The following is a 22659-nucleotide window of genomic DNA, read 5'->3' as shown; positions in this document are numbered from 1 at the left end:
AGGATCTTAAAACATACCTATGCAACATCCCACTCCCTTCTCTATCCATTGAAGATCGCAACTTCTTGGACTCTCCCTTTACACTTGAAGAAATAATATCCGCTATACAGGCCTCCCCCAGTGGCAAGGCACCGGGCTCTGATGGAATCCCATCTGAGCTATACAAGAAACACATTAACTTCTTTGCTGCTCACTTATTGGGCATTTCCCAACAAATATTCGGTGATGGTAGGCTCCCGACATCAATGTCGGAGGCTATAATTATCGTCCTCCCCAAACCAGGCAAAGACCCTTCATATCCCGATTCCTACCGCCCTATTTCCCTGCTCCCAACAGATATCAAGATACTTGCCAAAGTTTTGGCTGCTAGACTCAATAGAATCATAATGCATATAATTCACCCAGACCAAACGGGTTTTATGCCCAATAAAACCACCTCCATTAACCTCCGACGACTGTTCACACACCTACAGGCTCCTAGAGAGGAACAGTCCATCTCGGCCATTGCCTCCCTGGATGCAGCAAAGGCATTTGACTCTGTCGAGTGGAATTATCTTTGGGAGGTAATGGACCGTTTTGGTTTTGGACCAAAATTTATTGGGTTTACTCAGTCACTATACGCTTCACCGACAGCTAGGATATCGGTGAATGGATACTTATCCCAAACATTTCCCTTGTTTAGAGGCACTAGGCAGGGTTGCCCCCTCTCCCCCGCCTTATTCGCCATAGCCATCGAACCCTTGGCCTGTATGATCAGGGTAAACAATAATATTGCTGGCCTAAAAATAGGGACCAGGGAAGACAAAATAGCATTATATGCTGATGATATCCTCCTATTTATTCATGACTACGCCAAATCGCTCCCCCTAATATTCAGTACCATTACGGAGTTCGGGCACCACTCAGGATTATTAATCAATTGGTCCAAATCCTCTATTACACCACTTAAAGGGAATGTACCGAACCCTCCTCCCATGCAACTCCCACTCCCATGGTCTGACACCTTTAAATATCTAGGAATATGGGTTTCAAACAAACCCAGCTCTTATATCACACTGAACCTTCTCCCACAAATAACCTATCTCCGCACAAAAACGCCACTTTGGAGCAAACTACCACTAACGGTCACTGGAAGAATCAATCTGGTAAAAATGGTCTTCCAACCGAAACTTCTCTACATTCTCCAGCAAGCTCCAATATATATCCCCCAGAAGCACTTTAAAAAAATCGAAAGTCTGCTCTCCTCTTTAATATGGGCAGGAAAACGCCCTAGGGTTAGCATTCAAACCCTCACTAGACCCAAAAATCTAGGTGGCCTGGCCTTACCTGATTTCAGGTACTATTACTATGCAGCTCAGCTGTGCTTTACATGGGAATGGTTAAATATAAAAGATACTAATACCCTACACATACAAATGTTTGCCCAGCACTCCTCAGTAGGCTCCCCACTACAAACTCTGTTAGGCGGTTCCACAAAAAATATTAGAATCCCCTTGATCAGACAAGCAATTATTATATGGCGGCTGGTTCATGGAATTATGGGGGGCCAAGGATGGGACCCAGAGATATCCCTACTTAATACCCGTGCCCTGCCCGAATTGGCTTCTCTAGAAGTAGACAGCACATGGAATAGGTGGAGTGTATCCAGTTTAGGCGACCTGTACCAAAACAACACCTTTAAAACCTTCCAGGAACTACAGGTGGATTTCCCCATCCCCAACTCGCAATTCTATAGATACCTCCAAATGCGACATGCCCTCAACAAACAAGTGGGACCCTCACCAGGTTCGCTTATCAATAACTCCCCTCTTAAAACATTGATCCAAGGGATCTCGGGAGGGCACCTGGTATCTACCCTATATTCGGCTATACAACAAAAATTACACTTAGATCTTCTCCCCACCATCAGGTCAAAATGGGAAGCTGACCTGGGAATCATGACAGATGAAATATGGTCAAGCGCCTTGGAGGCTCACAGGTTGTCCACAACTAGTATCAGATTCCAACAGATACAGTACTATATTTTACACCGGGTGTACATGACCCCGACATTACTGCATCGTATAGGGGGATCCACTTCCTCGGTGTGCCCCAGGTGTGATGCAGCAGAGGGTACCTTTTTCCACTTACTATGGTCATGTCCTAGCATAACTACATACTGGAAAGCTGTCACTGACTTTCTTAGGGATGCGGGTATCCCCGGCAATGCGATCACCCCTGGTTCTTGCCTACTCTCGGCTTTCGATGAAGAGGCCCTCACTGCTACGGATAGGAGGTTTATGATCAACATATGTGCTCTAGCCAAGGTGATCATAGCTAGACTGTGGATGAGGGGTGAGGTCCCGAGTATAACAGCATGGACCTCCCTGGTCAACGAAACAGCGAGTCATGAAAAATTTGTTTACCTGTCCAGAAATAGTGAGAAAAAGTTTCATTCCATATGGTATAAATGGTTGGAGTCTACCTATGCAACAGGAAATACTTCCTAATACCAGCGCCTTTGGGTTAATACTCTATTATACGGCAAATCTTCTAAAGTGAAGTGGGACCAACAATATTGCTCTGTGCTAGTTGATATGTGAACATACCCTCTAATGGTTGTTGATGCCTTGTACCTCTACAATTACAAATGCTCCATATGGCAAGGTGGCACTATGGCATCCCACGGGAAGAGCCCAACACACCCCTTGTACCTTTCTCTTGAAATACTCCCTATAGATTACCTGCACGAGATGCGCCTAACTCACACCTGAAGCTAATATACTCTCTAGAGATGTTTGTTGTTCTTTAATACCACGAACCGTATATTCAAGGAATACCAATATAAATGTTGTACCACTGTATGAATATATAGCCATTATCCATTATATAGTACTTCTGCACAATGTAACCCTCTAATGGATGAGGGAGTTTGTAATTAAGTACTAAGTCTTGCTTGTATGTGTACGTTTGTTCTTGTTTTGTTTTTTATGTTTTTCTTTTGTTATTAATGCATAAAAAATCAATAAAAAATTTATTGAATTAAAAAAAAAAACAAAGGGTTCTCTAGGTGTGGAATTTGCACAGCCTGCAAAAAAACGTACAATAAGGATACAAAAATGACCAAGAAAGTCACGTCTTCATCCAATGGAAGGGAATTGATCATAAGAGACCGAATCACGTGTAATACCACAGGAATAGTGTATATGTTGGAATGTCCTTGTGGGATCCAATATATAGGGCAAACAAAGCGTAAGCTCCACACAAGAGTACAGGAACATCTATGCAATATAAGGAATGGAAAGGACAACCATAGCGTGTCGGCACATTACAAAGAAAAACACGGAAGTGACCCCAGTACCCTAAAATTCACAGGTCTCAAGAAAGTGAACATACCTTGGAGAGGAGGAAACCAAGAGACACTACTTGTTAAAGAGGAAACTAGGTTAATATACCATATGGGGACCCTCGCCCCCAAGGGCCTCAATATTGACTTTGAAATCTCAGCCTTTCTAAAATAAAATAGAGATACTATGTGAAGGAAAATAAAAATAAGACGATCCAATAGTATAATTACCATCAACATCTCACCATTTTTATAGGTAGGATGCTATAGCTTAGCAATTAAAAATTATAATTGAAACCTTTTAATATAAAAAGCTCAGACCACTATTACAGGTGGCAATCAAGAATTAATATCCAGGTCCATAGCTTTAATAAGAGCCACCCCAGAAAGCTAGGATCCTTGTCCACCTAAAATGTATATAGATTAACCCTGTAATGCGCATAGCTCTATATCATCCATCAAATAAGGGATGATTTTGACCATTAGGATGTGCAATTCTATAATTGTACACACAGCGCCACCTTAATATACACATGATTCATGATATCAGCATTAATATAAATATTATAGGTTGTTATACCCCTTGTGTCCAAAGTCCCACCCCCTTCCTTATGTATTCAATAACATCCAATAATCACCTTTGAGAAAAACGGGACTGAGAAGCTGAAGGAACTTCATAACAATGAATTCCGCTGAATAGAAGCATCCTACAGTTACAGCTATATGTGAACAAGATTAGGACAATCAGCATAACAAGAGAGATAAGATGCGATGAGAAGACAGCCCGGTAACCAGGGCAACCGTCCATAAACAAAAGAAGAAGAGACGCAAGCCGCGCTACTAAGGGCGGAAGTAGATCAAAGACGCTGCAGTATGAAAAGGGCGGAAGTGACGCGACGCCCAGTGAGTGACCAAGCGCTGGAAAGATGACAGCTGCCCAGTAAGGAACAGTTAGGTCACGCCGACTCCGCCCACCGCCCAGCGTGAAACGGAGCGAGCACACAACAGAATAGTGACAGCTGGCAAATTAGGAACTGACAAGTCACGCTGACCCCGCCTACCACCAGGGGATAAAGGGAGAAACGGGGAAGGAAACCAGTCACCGCGATCATCCTGAAGAAGCCAGTTACCTGGTGAAACTAGTTGACACATCGCTGCACCTGGACCTGCTGAGTATTCCTCTGGTCAAGAGGATACTGACAGGAGTCTGCCGGCAGACACTTCCACGTTACCTTTACCCCACCGGAGAATCAGGTATCAAGCTTTAGTGGATAATCCACTCTAAATGGAGACTTGCTTTATCATAATACTGCCCATATATGAATTGGACCAATTGCTGAGGACAATTACCCCCAGTGTGTCTCCCTGTTTGTATACCCCTCTGTTTGTGTATATCGGTACTAGAGCCCATGTATGCATAGATAATTTATATGTGCATGTTTTTACATGAATTTTTATACTATTTTTATTGAGGCAATTTATGCCTTTTAAAACTACCCATTATATTCCGTGTTTTGTGTTTTAATTAAAATACGCATGTACCTTTAAATAAAAATCATTATTCTTTCAAAGAAAAACTAATAGTGGTGATTGTATCAATATAGGAGATATATAACCTCGACAAACATTTCTAAAAGGTATACCCTTAGCGCAGAGTGTACACCGTAAGGTGAAACCCCCCCCTCAGACTAGCTTCAACAAGAGGTACTGGTAGTATACCTCTACACTCATTGCAGCAGGGTTACCATATATAGTCCACGGCGCAACTCCTCCCGAAAACCCACCCTTCTATACTAGACCAGCTGTAGGCAACCTGTGGTCCTCCACCTGTTATGAAACTATGGGTGAGATTTAATGCCACCCGAGTTCAGCGGCAGTGCGAGATGTCTGCAGAACTCAGATGTGTTTTTAAATGGGAATTAAGTTACAATGCGAAACCATGCCTTGTAAGTTAATTCCCCTTTTAAAAAATGTCCAAGTTCAGAGTCCATCTTGGGCGGCATTAAATCTCACCCAAAAAGTACCAGCGTGCCTTGACACAGATTTTCTATTAGGGAGTGCTGAATCTGTGGCACAGCATGCGTGGACTTGTACAGCTAGAGAGCCACAGGTTGCCTACGCCTGCACTAGACGATATGCAGAAACATATTGTTAATGACAGTATTATCATACACATTGTCCGCAAAAATCATCTCATGTGTACCCAGCTTTAGCCTTCTTATGTAAACCAAGCTGTTTGTTTTTATTTCATATCAAGCAATACATTTACAAAAAAAATTATAGGTAGTTATACATGTAGGTATTCTTATTTCACCATTGGTTGTAACCAAATTACATGATATTTTTCTATTTCATATCATTGAAACCACTGGATCGTGAACCCCAAAGTAGCAGTATTTTAATTTGTGTATTTTTTTTGTTATTTATGTAGTCTCCAAAGATAAACCTTGGAGTTCTAATAGGCTGCTTACAACTAATGAAGCACTACTTTCAATCACCTACACCTTTTTTCACAGTGATTAGCTTTTATCACAAAAATGTTTGTAGCTTATGGTATTAACGTACAACAGTGTATATTTAGTACAGTATTGAAAACATCCAATTTAGTCTCCAAGCTTTTATTTAAGGTTACATTTTATCATGCTGAAAGCGCCAATGTTGTTCTGATGAACGTTATCTTTCTGCCACAGTTTCTATAGCACACTAAAATGTTTATGGTTATTATGGTAAGAAGACCTCATCTTTTTGGGACAGAATGTAACAGTTTTAATACAGAAACAAAGAACATATGAAGTTCGCCTGCATAAATATACTGCATAGTATTAGAGTGCAATGTTCTAGGTAACTCCGTGGCTAATTACATCTGCCCCTAATGTGCCCAAATCTTCGCATCTTCCCGTACTATGGGCCTTATTCAGATCTGAGCTCAGTACAAATTTGTTTGGAAAATGGGCAAAACCCTGGAGGTTATTCTGGTTGGTGCGTAAATTTCCGAATTCTTTCGGAGCGGTCCGCACGCCACGCTGTGTGGACATCGTACGAAGAAACGCCCACCGGTCCTCCGCATACGGACGGACTCACACTTTAAGAACAGGGCGTGTTTACGGACGACATCCAAACCTTGCATGTGCGGTGGACACACACATATTCTGCACGGTCTTACAGCGTTTGCACGGTCTTACCGCGTCAGAACGGACGGAAACCTGCCTTTCAGCATATATTTGTGTGTTTTGTAATGGTCCATTTAAGCTGCAATGGTTCCAATTGAAGCAATGAAAAGAGTGTAATGAGTAGAGGAGTGGATTGTATTGTGTTCAGCTGACATTGGTTCAGGTGCGGCCGTACTGATTGGGCATTCCGAATGCCTAGCGCATGACCGAGTGGTGTCCGCAAAGAAATACTTGCTTATGGACACCGCATATTTCTTGCCTTTTGGTTCGTTTGCAGTCGGTGATGTTTTGTCCGAATGCATGCCTACCATAATTCGTGCACTCCCTCGTGTACGCCCATGTTTATGCCCAGTTTGGCTCACTTTGAAACTACGCCCCTGTGTACTTCCGAATGACGCCCATAATACGCCCATATCTCTCGGGTGAATGCGGTGCACATTTCTGTACGGTATTAGTAAGAACGAGTACGGAGACCTTGCGTGGCACATGCGCATAGCATTGCCCACGCATGCGCAGACGGCTAAAAAACGCCATCCGAAAGAATTCGGAAAATTACGCATTGACCAGAATATATGAGTTATTTTGTTTCTGTGCAGGGTAAATATATGCTGCATTATTTTTACAATGCAATTTAGATTTCAGTATCAGCACACCCCACCCAAATTTAGCTCTCTTTGCACAGGTTACATCTGGCCCACCTGCAGTGCACATGGTTTTGCCCATTTTCCAAACAAATTTGTACTGCGATCAGATCTGAATAAGGCCCTATATACAGTATGTCCAGGTAAGATCGTATACATTTCATTTTATTCTTAAATATTCTGAGAATATGGGCCTGATTCAGACCCTCTTGCAGTGCTGCGAATTCGCAGTCCTGCTGACTACGGAATGACCGTGCATGTGCACGGTACGCTGTACGCATGCGCAGGTTTCCCTTGCCGATGAAGCCAGTGATGGATGTTCGCATGGTGACTGACAGCTATTGGGGAGATTTGTAGGTGGCACCCTGTCCTTTTCTGGGAGTGACACCTAAAAACACAGACGGGCCTGACCGTGACGTGGTAGGGCCACTGACGTCTTCAGTGGCCTCGACCTCCCCATGGCCATCGCAGCACTGAGTACATCTACACTCACTCGGCGATGTGAACAGGGGGAAAACCAAAGGTGAGTGATTGCAAATGATTTCCCCCCTGTGCGCACAGCTACGAACATATTTACAGCTGGCCCGTTTGCGGTCAGATAGACCGCATAATGACAGAGGGGATTCAATGTCCCGCCTTGCCGCCTGCAAAGGGGGCGTGGCCATGAAAACGGCCGTGGATTGTCGATCTGCGGCCCGGATAATGACAACCCACGGCCGTTATCAGCAGAATGGGCCCGACAGCTTCTGAAGTTGGGCCCGTTCTGCCGTAATTCCACATCAATGCTGTCCATAATGACAGCATTGAATAGGGAGCCGCCTCTATTTCCCACATCGGAAATAGCGGCACTTTGCATACCCCCCTATGTCTCTTTGACCGTAAATAATTGTTTATGTAACTTTGTACCTTGTTTACCCAATAATAAGACACTGTCTTATTTTCTTTCTTGGAACAAAAACCACCATAGGGCTGTTTTTCAGGGTAGGGCTTATTTTAATTAACATTGACAGCAATTTCAATAAACAGGTAAGTGTGAACAAAAAAAATCTGCCTTTATTAAAAAATGGTCATGTCATCTTCTTAAATAACATCATCATAAGTGTCCAAAACCTGAATTCCACCCTGGATTTCTTGCGCCTTCATTTCCTTCAGGAGAAGTGGACCCAATCTGTCACTTCCAGCAATATAGCTCTCCTTAAATGAGCAGGTCTTGTCCAGGTAGCCTGCTCGTAGTGCATTGGCGACACAGCTGTCAGTAATTTTATCCCATGACTTCTTCACCCAAGTCACGACCTCTTGCAGAGGGGGCTTCACAAAGTTTCCACGCTGATTTCTTTCCATTCTATTTTCAATGCAGTCATTGACTTCCATGCTCAAATAGTCATTGTCCTTGGCTTGTTTTTTGCAATATCAAGAGTCTGGCGATAGGCAGTCATTCCTGCGGGAATCAATACTTGATCTACAGTATTCTTCTCTCTGCAAGTAAGTTCTTCATGTCTTAGCGTGTAGTGTGGTGAGTGCTGGCTGAATCCCAGACTAGCAGACCTCTTTGGTCACCTCTCAAAACAAGTGGAAGTATTAAATCCAACCACTTCCTTATAACTGCTTGTGGGCACCAGGCTTTTTTGGTTTCAAGAAAGTAAATGCCTGAAACACGTTCAGTCTTATCTTTCTTGCCCTTACTGATGATTAGCAGTGTGGCTTTCTTTCCATCCAGACGAATTGCCAAAACACAGGTAACCCATGCACTTTCATAGCCAGTGGTGGGAATGTAGATTGACGTGGCACCCCTGTGATGTCGTTTGAGATCCTTGACCCATACACACACTGCAGTTTCATTCGAAGCGATCATATTGCAGGTTTGGTATTTAGAAAAGTCGATCCCATCAACAAAGGACTTGAATGCAAGTGCACATTTAATAACTTCAACATCATCTAGCTTAAACAGTGTTGTTGATCTTCCTAGAGACAGTTTATATAGCTGAAGGAAACTGTCTAACCAGTGTTGTGATGCTTTGAATCCTTCTGGGACCATTTCAAACTGTGGTGCCATTGCAAGGGCAAATGCTTGAATATCAGCCCTGCGCACAACCAACAACTTTGATATCCTGTCAGCAATCCATTCACCAATGATGTCTTCCAGCTCAGGATATAAGAATTTGCAGACCTGATCCAGACCTGCGCTTCTTAGCTTTTCCCTCATCCAACTGCTGAGTGAGGTTTTTGTACTCCGCTCTCCATTTTCGGACCATTCAGATATCCAACATCTTTTTCTTTACAGAAAGCTGAAAGATTCTTGCCCTCTGAGTCCTCCACAATTGCTTTCTTGTATCCCCATCATGCCCCCATTCCTGATTTTGCCCCCCAGTGTTAGGAACCATTAATAATGGTTCAGTTCTGTCTTGTGTTCTGTTCAGTTTGTGTTTGGCATTTGACTCTCTGGTGGCCTCCGGTGGTCAGTCTGTGCCAATGCAGCTTAAATCGTCTGGAGACTTGATTTATTCACAAGGCTGATTGATAATGAGCTCATTATTCCTAATGGCAGGTTGGCTGGATATGTCACATGTGTGCTAATCACCTGAGTCCTTCTTAAGGCATTCTCCCCAGCAATGCAGAGCCGATGATAGCTTCTGGTTTCCTGTTTGCAGTTTCCTTTTCCTGTTGCTGAGAGCTGCAGTCTTGGGCTCCCTGTTGGGCATCTGTCAGCTCATTGCTCCCTGCAGCTTGTCCTGGCTGTACTCCTGTCCTGGTCTGGATTGGCCTAGTCCTGTCCTGGTCCTGTCAGAGTTTAGTCCTGCTTCAGTCTGGATCCGATTCCGTCCTGATCCGGTCCCGTCTTGGTCCGGTCCTGGTCCAGTCTTGATCCGGTACTGTCTTGGTCAGTGTATCACCATCCAGTCGTGCCAAGTCACTCCTGGCATGCATGTTACCATCCTGTGCTGCCGGAGGGTTCAGTCTGGCCACGTAAGTGCTCTAGTGGAGCCTGGTTCCTTATCTCTTTATTTCGGTGGGCGGGCTGCCCGTTATCCTCAGTTATCCTTATTATTGTCCAGGTCCAGCTCTCTGTAATTCGGAGAGGCCCACGGTTGTGGGCTAATGCCTGTTTTGGGGTACCATTTCTGTATGCGTACTGTTTTATGTTTGCGTGTGTTTTGTTTGGTGGCACCCCGTTATTACTCGGTCCGTTGCTTGTGACTCAGTCACACTCCCTGTCCTTGGCCTGGTGCCGCTAGCCAGGTTGTTTAGTCCTGATAGGCCCCGTTAGTTAGATCATCCTCTTGGTCCTGTCCCTGATGGTCGCTGAAGGTTTGTACCATCCTAAAACCTGGTTGCATCGGGGTTGGAGTGGGCTTAACTCGCTCCTTCGAACACGGCGACTAAAGGAGAAGCCTAGCACCTCGCAACCTACGGTCACCTGCCCGGGATGGCCAATAGAGTCAGAGTAGGGTTAGAGGTCTCGGCTGAGGGCTCAGCCCACCACCATCATCCACATGTGCCTGTCACGGTACTCCCTAACACCCAGACCTGCATTTACCGAAAACACATTATGCTCTCAGTCCTGCCCCTCACCTTAAACTTTCAGCACAACTCCCCCTATCCTTCTGCATTTTTCAGCCTTTTGGGCTGCTGCTGTCACTCCGCTCCCGCCTGTGTACCATACAGATGCCGCTTGGTTGGTGCGTGGTGACGTCATGTGCAATGCATCCCTGCGACCGGGAGTCTTCAACGGTACCGTGGCTGCCGCCTATCACAGCAGCATACATTTCTCCATTTCATGCAGGGCGGGGTGAGGGGGATAGCGGCGGCGGAGCTGGGGGCATTGTACCGATAGTTTAGCACAGAGACTCAAGAAAATGGGGATTTCGGTAGGGCTTATTTTTGGGGCAGGGCTTATTTTGGACCGTTGTCCAGAAATAAGGGTAGACCTTATTTTCGGGGTAGATCCTATTATTGGGGAAACACGGTATTTGTAATATATATTATATTAATTATTAATCATATAATATTAAAACTAGTCTTAAGGCCCGTCCGACGGACAGGCAAAAGTTTATGCTTATGCAATCCTTGTTCCACCTACCCTTGCCAACCCCAGCAGGGCAAACGCTGCTGCAGCAGACACAGCAAGTCTACAACTATTAACCAACCCTTCACAACCACAGCAGGGCAGAATCTGCTGCAGTAGTCAGAGCAAATCTCCAACTATCCACTTTCTGTGCGGTTTGCCACCATCAGCTCCCGACTCAGAGTCCCGAGTACTATCTGTGTGTTCCAGGTCTCTGCTAGCAGACATCACCATCGGCTCCTAAGCCATATCATCATCGGCTCTCAAGCTGTATTACCATTGGCTCCAAAGCCGCATCAACATCGGCTCCTAATCTGCTCATCGTTGGCTCCTAAGCCACTTCATCCTCGGCTCCTAAGCCGCATCATCATCAGCTCCTAAGCTGCATCATTCTCTGCTCCTAAGCCGTATCACCATTGACTCCCAAGCTGCATCACCCTCAGCTCCTAAGCCACATCACCCTCAGCTCCTAAGCCGCATCATCATCGGTTCCGAAGCCGCATTACCATCAGCTCCCAGGCTGTGTCCCCATATGCTCCCAGGCTGCATCACTATCGTCTCCAAGGCTGTATCACTATCGGCTCCCAGGCCGCATCACTATTGGCTCCCAGGCCACATCTCCAATTCCCACAGGCTTCCAGACCTAATACCCTCCTGGACACCAGTACACTGATACACCATCATCATATATTCATTTTCAAGTCATCTAGTATACTTCTCCCTGAGTATCCTGTATCACCAGCATCCCAGCTCATTGGTAGCAGTACACAGAGGACCAGGGCAGGGGCCACGACTTTCTTGTGCTACAGACATCTCAAGTTGCTCCATGTCATTCCGCTTCCTAAAGCCACCTAGTTTCAAGTATCCAGCGCCGTGCACTGGCCCACTAAGATCACAGCTGGGAACACAGAACTGGGAACATTTTTGTTGTCTTTAGCTTTAGGCATTTGCTGAAAGCCATGGCCACTGGAGGGCGCCCCTTGTTCAGCCCAACATTTAAATTAAGCATTGATGGCAGCAGTTGGTCCTGTGAGTAGTTGTTACCCCAGCAACATTTTTTTTAAACAATGCTTTTCTGCAGGTTTACGGGAGTAGCAGGGGAAGCACTTCATTCATAAGTTGCAGCGGTGCTAGGGAGCCTCCTGGCCAGCGGTAACGACACCAGGAATCAGCGGTAGCAGCAGAGTCAAGTGCCTCACCACTCATCAGCAGAAGTGGGAGCAGGAACACCCCCCCCCCCACCACCGACAACACAGCCAGCGGTAATATGTTGTTTCTGGGGCTGGTGCAGCACCCGAAGTAGTGGGACGTAGTAGTGGATAAAATGTGCTGGGGAGGATGGGGGAGGATGGATATATGGATGCATGTATGGGACCTCTTAACCTGAGAGCAGTTTTTTTTTTTGGGGGGGGGGGGTGGATGGGGTTGCGAAAGATTTGCCTAAGGTACTGAGAAGCCTTGCACGGGTCCTGGTTATTCCACATGTAAAGGTATCTTTAACATTTACAAGATCCTACAGTATATGTGTGTATATATATATATATATATATATATATATATATATATATATATCTTGTATATGTACTTGGCTAGGACTTCCTAAGGGTGTGAGGAGAGAGTTATTAGGTACCTATATATATATACAGTATATATATATATATATATAAAAAAACAGAATATCCAAGGGATATGAGAGGCAGCACTCCTGATGAAACTTTAAAAGTTTTTATTTCATATGTCACCTGACATTAGTTGGTATATAGTACTGGGGTACAACTGCAAATGATGGAATACGCAGGTACAACAAGACATGGGTTTCAGATTAATGACTGCTGCGGTAAAGAAATGCTTGGACCTTGACAGAGAGACCTTACGACATCCCGACTCCAGTTCAAGATTGAAGAATATCAATAGGGTGGTTTTTCCAACAACTTACTCTACTAAGTCCAAGATGATCAAGGCGGCAGTTACCAAACACTGGCATATTATTAGTACAGACCCAGTCATTGGACCTGACTGTACCCAATTACCGCTATTCAGCTTTAAACGCAGCCTTAATCTCAAACAACGGATTACATATTCTGACATTAGTCCCTCTGTGAGCACAAATAACACATAGCTAAGAAGACCAGCTGGATCATACAAATGCACAGGATGTGCGAATTGTCCCTTTGTCATCACAGGAGAACACCTTGTACATCCTGAAACGGGTGTAAAATATAAAATATTCCACCGATTGAATTGTGAATCTAAGTTTGCAATTTATGCCATTTTGTGCCCGTGTAAAAAAATCTACATCGGTAAGACCATCAGAATGGTCAAGGAGAGGATCTCCATGCACAGGTCCTCAATTAAAAAGGCACTAATTGGCATCGATTAAGCCACTCCACCAGTGGCTCGCCACTACCATGAAGCAGGACACTCTCTACGAGACTTTTCTTATATTCCGGTAGACCACATACCGCCGTTGCGGAGGGGGGGTGATAGACATAAAATTCTTCTCCAAAGAGAATGCCAATGGATAAAGAAACTAACAACTTTATCACCCTTTGGCCTAAATGAAGAGTTCCCGTTGTCATCCTTCCTATAGATCTCCAACCGTTCTCTTACAAGAGACCACCCTCAGTCCATGATTCTGAAACATCGTCTTGAAGTTAGCACATCCCCCAGTGGATGAATGATAGTTAAATATGCTACATATGGTGATCGTCATCCATATCCCCTGATATGGGTGCTTTTCCTTGGGTGATATGGATATCTAATGTAATGCTTCCTTGTATATTTTTTTATATATTTTTGTTACGTTTACAGCAATTTTTGCTGATTTTTCTCTCATATTTTTTCTCTTATATTCGTGGTATTTGGCTATATATAATTTTTTTACAAATTATCACTGATTGGTGGTCAGAGATTGCGCAGCTCTTTGGCTATTGTGATGCATATGCCATCCAAATTACCCCCACCCTTTTCCCAATGTACACTTTCTACCTTTTTATGTCTGAGGTCATGGTAATTTCAAGAAGGAAAGGAGTTGCGCTGAGGATGCACACCAGAAAAAGGAGGATCTTTTGCAAGGGAGAAAAAGGAATCCTTATGTTTTAAAACTTATACTTTTATTAGTTTTTGTTAAAAAGAAGAAAGATATATACTAAACAAATCCACACAGGCTTGTTCTTTCTTCTTTTTAACAAAAACTAATAAAAGTATAAGTTTTAAAACATAAGGATTCCTTTTTCTCCCTTGCAAAAGATCCTCCTTTTTCTGGTGTGCATCCTCAGCGCAACTCCTTTCCTTCTTGAAATTACCATTACGATTTTGTTGCCCGGATAGCACCCATCGCCGATATAAACAAAATAACGGCACCAGAATAATATTTCCTTAAACAAAACTCAAAGGATATTATAGAAAAACGTGTGTGCGGACCCTCAACCCCCCTCCCTTGCCCCCATTATCTACTGTATGTCTGAGGTCATCCAGATGGTCCCTTATGGTTACAGACCGCAATCCCTGAATCCTGATGAGGCTCGGCACGGTGGGCGACACTGAATGGTGTCAACTGACCGGTGCTACGAGATACCAGGAGATGCCTTGGAATAAAACCTGTACCAGACAGCTGCCTTACAATGATACGTCTAAACCTGATGAGACCCGGCCCTGATGGCTCTGCTTACTGCAGCGTACATTAGTGGCAGCGGGTTACCAGGGCAACGTAAACAACTAGCTGTCCTAGTAATGCGTCATCATGACGCCGAGTTAAGGGAGGAGTAATCTTCCTGACACGGAGGATCCCCGGCGTATAGACTAGTGGGTGGATGCGCGATGACGTCATGACGCATCGGACGCACGCCCACGTCACACAGGCCGAGCTCCGTGACACACACGGAGGTGTGTATTGTTCCATAGTCCCTGATTGGAACACAGACCGGACACTCCATATTTGGAGATCCGGGAGGCGGTAATATGCATGCACATTAACACGGAGTAGCGCAATTGGACCTAATAATCTACACAGTGTGGTGTGAATTAACCTGATTACTGGCTGCTATATATACGTGTCTGGGGCACTGATTTAGTGTGGGTCAGTCCAGGATGAAGGCTGGATAAGCCGAAACGGGCTCCGTTGACTGCCATATTGGTGACTATGTTCCATTCATTAATCTGAAACCCATGTCTTGTTGTACCTGCGTATTCCATCAGTTGCAGTTGTACCCCAGTACTATATACCAACTAATGTCAGGTGACATATGAAATAAAAACTTTTAAAGTTTCATCAGGAGTGCTGCCTCTCATATCCCTTGGATATTCTGTTTTTCTACAAATTCTTCAGGCTAAATCTGCTCCCGCTATACCAGTAAATTGTAATGAGTGCTCACCCCCCCAAGGTTTCTCTATATATATATATATATATATATATATATATATATATATATATATATATATATATATATATATATATATATATATATATATATATATATATATTATATCCACCTATTAGCCCACCTTTAAGGAAGGGGTAGGCCTATGTCAAAATGTAAATGTAATATTAACCATTAAAACCTTGTTCCAAATATATACCTCCTAAATATATATTCTGTTTAATACAAAGTCATATTTTTATGTTAAATGAGCAGGTTATAGATGTGGCCGGCATTTCTGTGCCTTCCACCAGGGTGGAACGCATACGGCCTTATAGGACGGAAGCATGTACTTCTGGGAATCAGAGAGGGTTACCATCTAGCATTAGTATTGGAATGCACAACCATATTCCCGTAAGTATAAACCGCACCTTGGAAGTGCAGTCAAACCGTAATGCAGGTGCCCTAAGGCGAGCTCAGAAACCTCCCATGGAGCAGAAGGGCATTGTCTGTTTGCATCGTCGTGTAGTATAATTAACATAGATGAACATAAAAAAGCTAATATTTTACTTAGATAAAATCAGTCACGGCTGGGCCCACGTTCGACAATGTAGTTTGGGCCCCCAGCCTAAAAAACTTGCATCTCTTTGGCGCCTTCACGGTCATGGAAGAAGGTGCCTGAGGGAACAGAAATGTCTGTCAGGCTGCCAAACTGATTCCACAGATTCTGCAGTTATACTATGACTGTCTGTTAAGTAAGTCTCGTATTTTTTCTTTCACATTTTGGAACTATTGCACTCTGATATGAACTGATGGTTGCAATTGGACATGATTTAAGACATTTTGGGGGAAATTTACTAAGATGGGCATTCTATTTCACATGGGATGTTGCAATGGTAAGCCAATCTTGTAGAAGGTACTAAATAAATAAGAAGTAGATACTATAGCTATGAATATATATGGGAAGCGGTCATCTATTAGAATGAACTTAGGTCTACAGTCATTAGGTCGACCCCACTAGGTCGACTGGCAAGAAGGTAGACCTGACTTAAGGTCGACATGGGCCAAGGTCGACATGACTTAAGGTCGAATTTGCATAAAGGTCGACATGAGGAAGGTCGACTGGTCATAAGGTCGACATGGGTTTTTCACTGTTTTTTGAGCCGACATGTGCCGACAGGCGGTATTTCATGCCCTACCATCCACTAGGGCGTGGTGGGAGAATAAAATAGTGTGCCGAGCATAGCGAGGCACCGTGCCCGAAGCATTGCGAGCGAAGCGAGCGATGCGAGCGTCCGATTCTCATTGCCAACTGTGTCCATGTCGACTGTGTCGACATTCGGATCAAAAAACAGTGCAAAACCCATGTCGACCTTATGGCCAGTCGACCTTCCTCATGTCGACCTTTATGCAAATTCTACCTTAAGTCATGTCGACCTTGGTCCATGTCGACCTTAAGTCAGGTCGACCTCCCTGCCAGTCGACCTAGTGGGGTCGACCTAATGACTGTAGACCTAAGTTCATTCTGACAGATGTACCGATTCCATATATATATATGGTACTTATGTAATATCTGGGCCTCGTGGGGCTCGCTGCGCTCGCCACACTATATAAAATCAACTCCATGCGTAGTTGGATAGTAGGGGTAAGAAAAAATGGGGTGCATTTAACATGGGAGCCCAGATAATACATAAGTACCCAATTGTATATATATATCTATATAGATATACATAGATATATATGGGGGGCAGCATTTACATCACTATCAATGTGTGTGTGTATGTGTGTGCGCGCGAGCGCGAGCTTGTCCAGGATTTAAATTTGATGTTTACAAGACTCCTTGCTCAGTATTTTGAAATTGTCTGGCTGGCTCTGCTGGTAATCAGTCCTCACAGCAGCTGCTCTAGTGCTTCCATCAGGCAGCTGAGCACCAAATCCTTCACCCAGCATTAAGGGCCTTATACTGATTCACTCTCAGAGGCAAATTCCTTTTTAAATGGATAAAACCATGTGCACTGCAGGTGGGGCAGATGTTACATGTGCAGATAGAATTAGATTTGGGTGAATTATTTTGTTTCTGAGCAGGGAAAATACTGACTGCTTTATTTCTACACTGCAATATAGATCTCACTTTGAACAAAAACCACACTCACACTACAGTGCACATGGTTTTGTCCATTTGAGAAGGAATTTGCCTCTGAGAGTGAACCAGAATAAGGCCCTAAGTGCTTGACCAGTAGCTGCAGCAGACCAACTAGAAGGGTGATATTCTACCTTATCCACCTTTATTTTTTAAATGATAATGGCAATGGCACTGTTGCTGCTGCCTTGCTGGTACCTGCCAAGTTACTTCACCCCTGCTCTTCTCCTCCCATATCCTGATTTTTCTTTTCTGTTACCTGTGGCCAGGGTTGGACTAGTTCACAGGGGTACAGGAGAAACTGCTAGTGGGCCCCACTGCCTGGAGACCAAACCCCTCCTACAGATGGAGTACACTCATCTAGCCTGCCTATGGCGTTTGGCCTGCCAACTCACCACATCACATCTAGTCACAAGGCAAGCGCAATTAGTAGCACAGCTTAGCGTTTGGCGCTACCGGATGAGTGCAATACCAGCAATCATCCACCAGATGTCACTTTTTAAAATCTCCACTGCACATGCGTTATATGGGTAATGCAATCTGGATTGCGTGTGCATGAAGTGACTATTGAAATGCACTGTAGCGCAAGGGAGCACTGTTTACATATACTCAAGTGCACTGGTCGCTATCACCAAGTGTTGTAGGCTAGTGGCTAAGCGCGCTGCTCTGTATGTTGTAGGCCCAAGTTCAATTCATAAAGGGATATTTTTTATTTTATTAACACATTTAGGTAAGTAATATTTAATATAACTAGGCACACACAAAAAGTCCTGCTTTCCTATAAAGCTTTCCATGCATCTCCATGTGCTGAGCAGCGCTCATGCTTTCTCTACTATAATGTACTGTATACCGTAGCGCCTTCTCCCAGCCACACTGACTGAATGTTATAACGGCCCTACCTTTGCATTCACACCAACCTCTTTCTTTGTGAAAAGAGCAGTCTACTGTACCGCAAATAGAGAATGGAAAGCTTGTGTGCCAGAAATGTGCTCATGAGTGTATGTAAAGAGTGCTCCCATTCAGATGCAGCAAAAAAGACACAAGAGCATCCCATAGTGGATTAGTGTTCAAAGTATTTAGCCCACCTCACCATCGCCTCTCTTTACCATTTCCTGAAAGACTTTTCACAGAGAAGGAGGTTGACGTGAATGCAATGGAAGAGGCTGATGCAAAATTCAGTCGATCTGGCTGGGGAAGGCGCTATACAGATGTCATGGATAATGCGTACTACTAACCATTACACAGCATGCTCTGTGGTTCATGTGCATGTAAAGAGTGACCCCATGCACACGGAGCCGTAATACCATTCACTGAGAATGAGACCACAGTTTCAGCTACATGAACTGCAGGCCGCAGTTATTGTTTGCCTTGGAGACCGGGACACTACACGGCCCATTTGCCTGAGCTTGTATTATACAGCACAATTGGAGCCGCAGCAATATTCAAGGGAATGAGGCGCACAAGCGTCTCGCGCGTAAGCGTGTCTTACACATAAGTGCATCTCTTGGCGAATGGCACGGTTCCATCTGTATATCAATCTGCCACTAGTTTGGTGGAGCATTAGTCATATTTATTAGGCAATATGGATTGCATTGATATTGTATGGCATGAATCCAAGCACTACGAAAGTGGTGCACCAAAGCCCTCGCAATGGCGCGCTGGTGGTATATTTATCAAGGTGCCCAGACCATGCTAACTCTAATGGTTAGCCAAACTCTGTAGCATCTGGCCACACCCCTTCTGGAGACTGACCACACCATACAAATGGACCCCTGCCACTGCATTTCCCCAGTGGGCTCTTCATGTCCCAGTCCAACATTGCCTGCGGCACAGCAGTATACAGTATAATGAATCAAACTGATAAATTACAATGTGCCGGTTATGGGCCCTTTAATTTCAACTGGTCCCGGTACAATGTACAGTTTGCGCTGTCACTAGTTCCGTTCTCAGCCTGTTTTCCAAAATCACACGGATAAAAATGTCTGGTTGCAATACTATAGTCTTCACATCAATTTGGAAATTTTGCAATACCTTGAATTCATTAATAGAATTAAGTTCAACTTCATATCCTATATTCATTATAAATAATGACAGAGGGGTACTGCAATTTCAAGGAAAGATGGGGAAGGGGGCAATATTTATCTTGGCTGACGAACTTATGCCTCTGTAATGCACAAACCATGGCAAAGTTGGGGGGGGGGTAGTACTATACATCCTCCCACAGACGGACCCTCGCTGTGCCTATTTGTTGGTTTGTAATGTATACCTCAAGATGTACGGTAGCTCTGTTATTTCAGAAACTTGAGCACAACCACAGGCACATTAAGAACACAGGGGGTTATTTTGGTTCACTCTTTCTGACAAAATCCTTCTTAGGTTGGCAAAACCATGTGCACTGCAGGGGGGGGGGGGGGGGGGGCAGATGTAAAATGTGCAGAGAGCATTAGATTTGGGCGAGTTATTTTGTTTCTGTGCAGGGTAAATACTGACTGCTTAATTTTTACACTGCAATATAGATCTCACTTTGACGTAAACCCCCACCCAAATCTAATTATATCTGCACAAGTTACATCTGCCCCACCTGCAGTGCACATGGTTTTGTCCATCTAAGAAGGATTTTGTCAGAAAGAGTGAACTAAAATAACGCCCACAGTACCAATTTTCACAGACTTCAAAGTCATGTTTGCCTCCTGCACTGAGAAGGAATAAAACACTCTTACAACAGCTTCATGCTGAAAATGCTTAGTATGTGCAGATACAAGAATTGCATATGATGTGACTGTTGTGTGAGTCAGATAAAATTAACCAAATACGTGCATTCTCCTGCATACAGTCCTCTATGACTCATCATATGATGCCTTCATTTTAATTCCAAGCATGATAGTGTGGCTGTTCATGTTGCTTTTGTATTCCTGCATCTATCCCTGTTTTATTCCCCCAGCAAACGTGCTTAGAATCACTGACCTGTGGCACATATCATATTTTCTTGTTTGTTATTCTTCTGTTCACATACATGACCAAAGCCGAGTACATACTAGAGCAATATCGGCCCGATATGTTGACCTGTCGTCTAGCTGGGGCCTAAGGATGCCCTGTGTGCAAAGATGCAGGGCACATTCTGCCATGCCATTCTGACTGCCATGCAGTGTCCCCACCAACAAAAACCTGTATGCTAACCACTGAATCAGGTCGTAAGTACTATAATGTATTTGATAGGGCATCGTCTGGCCTTTTCTAGGGCTAGATTTGCCTCTTTTGAGCTATGCTCAGTTATGAACTGTTCTTATGCTATATGACGCCTATTTATTAAGGTAAACATTCCAATCCAGTCTTTCTGGGAATTTACATATATTATTGTTTCAGGGCTATTTAACAAGGGGGAGTCTGTAGCAAATGTCACAGATAATTTTCTATGGGCATTGCAAAAATGACAGATTTACTGTGAGCACCAAAAAAATGGAGCTTTTCATGATCTGATGACTAACTCTGTCTTTAACTGGCATTAAATATTGCAGCCTACAGGCTACATATCCACTCATGTACATTAGGCAAGTCCTGGCAGTAAATTCATAGCAGCTATGACGTTACAATTTACTCTTCGCCGGAACACATTTTTTTTCAACAAATCTTACGAAATGGCACATATATTTAAGTTACTTATGCTGCAATATGCAGCAATGCGAAATAATACTTAATGGGGGGAAAATGTAAGATGGTTCAAATGGCCAATTTAACATCTAAGGCAACACTATAATATGGAGATCATAACATTTGATGAATATATTGTATAAAACTAGAAATTAGCTTTATGGTCTCTATTTAAGTGCATATAATAGGATCTTTTGGGGATCTCAAACAATTGCCCACAAATTAGTGCCATTGCCTTATTATTATTATTATTATTATTATCATTATTATTATTATTATTATTATTATTATTATTATTATTATGCATTTAGTAGTCATAGTAGATGTATTTTAAAAAAAACAGGTAACTTGCTTATTGTACTTTATCTGGAAAAAAAGGTAGAACAAAGGATCACAAAAATATTTACGCACTGAACAGGTTAAATGGTTTTGTAATTTTCAAAATTCCCATTACATGAATAAAAACAGAAAATGCAGTCAGCATGGTGTTACTGTACATAGCCAATGGGAGATCACACCGCTAAGTGTTTTTCTGCTAATAGAAAACGGGACTGCCAGAAGGGTGAAATGGGGTGAAAGGTGACTTGGATGCAATCATGTTCTGCCTACTGATCCGATAAAGGTAACAGTAAGGCAATATTAAGCACAGAGCAGTAAAAAGCTTATACAAAATACTTGTGATATATGGGATTAAACAGTGGATTGTGCAGTATGATAATAGCTGTATGACTGTGTATACTTCTATGCTTGTGTCAGAACGCTAAAAGGAAATTTTTCGCCTTTCATAATCAGAAAGTGTAAAGGATTAATGCCTCTGGGAGGGGAAAAGAGCCATGCAGAGTTCCAAAAGATGAACCAGGGAGATGATGCATAAAAAGATTCAGTGAGTATATTCTTATCTGAGCTACAAACCTTTTCCCCCACAGCAGAAAACTGACAGCCGAAAGCACCCCCTCCTTTCCTGCAGTGTCTCACTACAGTATAGAGACAGATACGCTGTGCTGGAGTGTGTGTGTGGATTGCAGAGTATGTGAGTATTTTTCAGAGGTTAAGGACTGTGAGGAAAACAACATGTTTGTTAGTAATGAAAAAAAACATTTAATAGTTCCAAAAATATAGCAATTATTTAATTTAATATTACAAAACAATCCACTACCGTCTCTTAAATCAACATTATATAGATTGTAAGCTTGAGAGCAGGACCTTCCTTCCGTTTTTTTATTTTGATTTGATTTTTCCAATTGTAAAGTGCAACAGAGTTTGCTAAATTATATACGCAACTGTTAATTAAAATTAGATTATATTAGAGGATTA

General features: G+C 43.4%; 1 long non-coding RNA gene across 1 annotated transcript in view; it reads right to left on the bottom strand.

Moving 5' to 3' along the window:
* LOC146060161 (uncharacterized) overlaps positions 1 to 22343 on the bottom strand; it is a 42667-nt gene extending 20324 nt beyond the window's left edge. The window contains exon 1 of the long non-coding RNA XR_014470383.1: positions 22258 to 22343. This is a non-coding gene — a long non-coding RNA (uncharacterized LOC146060161). The remainder of the gene's footprint in view (positions 1 to 22257) is intronic.
* Positions 22344 to 22659: the final 316 nt, after the last annotated feature.

This window comes from Crinia signifera, chromosome 2, assembly GCF_055691185.1.
Source record: "Crinia signifera chromosome 2, ASM5569118v1, whole genome shotgun sequence".
In the NCBI taxonomy this organism is placed as follows: domain Eukaryota; kingdom Metazoa; phylum Chordata; class Amphibia; order Anura; family Myobatrachidae; genus Crinia; species Crinia signifera.
The sequence above is the reverse complement of the archived record's forward strand: the minus strand, read 5'-3'. Positions and strand labels throughout refer to the sequence as shown.